Source organism: Saccopteryx leptura, chromosome 8 (genome assembly GCF_036850995.1).
Source record: "Saccopteryx leptura isolate mSacLep1 chromosome 8, mSacLep1_pri_phased_curated, whole genome shotgun sequence".
NCBI classification, from domain to species: domain Eukaryota; kingdom Metazoa; phylum Chordata; class Mammalia; order Chiroptera; family Emballonuridae; genus Saccopteryx; species Saccopteryx leptura.
Window position 1 is genome coordinate 65,716,944 of NC_089510.1, and position 1,125 is coordinate 65,718,068.

The 1,125-nt window shown below is 39.0% G+C and overlaps 1 pseudogene; it reads right to left on the bottom strand.

Moving 5' to 3' along the window:
• Positions 1 to 201: 201 nt before the first annotated feature.
• On the bottom strand, positions 202 to 830 carry LOC136380103 (latexin pseudogene; annotated as a pseudogene).
• Positions 831 to 1,125: the final 295 nt, after the last annotated feature.

The window sequence follows — 1,125 nt, forward strand, 5'->3', positions numbered from 1 at the left end:
GACATACATAGCACTATTACTGTTCAGATACTTTTACATCACGATACTCTTTACTATGGAAGCTATATAGTTTTGTGCTGTAATCAAGACATTTATGCAAAGTGACGCTTTGGGATTTGTTTGGCTGCTTCAGCCAGTGAAGGCTGACATACACACCAGTAATAAGCATATTGACACTTCATCCATCATTAGGGTCTTCATTTATTCCAGTTGTGCTTTCTTTGGCAGACAGCTGTTATGTTTTACTTTAGTGCCATATTGTGGGTGCCAGAGAACTTGCATTTGCCAAGGAATAATCTCCTGAATTACAATGTCATGAAGTAGGATGGTGTAATCTAATGTAATGAAGTCATCATTTCTTTGCACTTGCTTGACAATTTGAATTTTTACCATTTTATACTATGTGTTTTCAGTAGAATTCTGCCATATTATATAACCACAGGCAACCTAGGTCGAACTGTCTGGAATATTTTGTGCTTCTAGTGGTTCCTTCATGGATTTGAGTTTTTTAAAAATGTGTCATGTTCTTCATCTAGGTTTTTTTCCCAATTTCTCCTTCCAGTGTGAAGTTGACTTCTGGTACAGTATCTTGTCCCATTGGAGGGGAAAGTACTTCAGCCATGCAATTCACTGTCACTTGCTTTTGGATAATTTCCTTCACAGAAAATTTGAGGCAATACTATGTCCTCTTCCTGGAATATCCTCCATGCTGACTTGTTTGACTGTCTGCACCAGAAACACTTTGTGGGGTGTACCCTGCAGGAAACTGATTAATTCTCCACCACCGAGGCCACCTGGGAGGCTGGGTAGTGGGTGGCTGCGATTTCCATTCTTGGTGAGTGGTGGTGGGGAGAGCCCAAGTTTGCTCAAGTTTAACCAGATGTGTATAAGTGCCCCAGGTTCAGCCTGCAACTGGTCTGAAAGTTGGCAAGCTCTACTGCTCTACTTCTTCTTGATTCAGTCTTAGTAGGTTGTTTGTTCCTAGAAATTAACACTTTTATTCTAAGTTATTAAAGTCGTTGCTGTACAATTGTTCTTAATAGTTTCTTATTTTATATTTGTGGCATTGGTTCTAACATCTCTTCTGTTTGTGACTTTGTTTATTTGAGTCCTTTTTTTAGTATA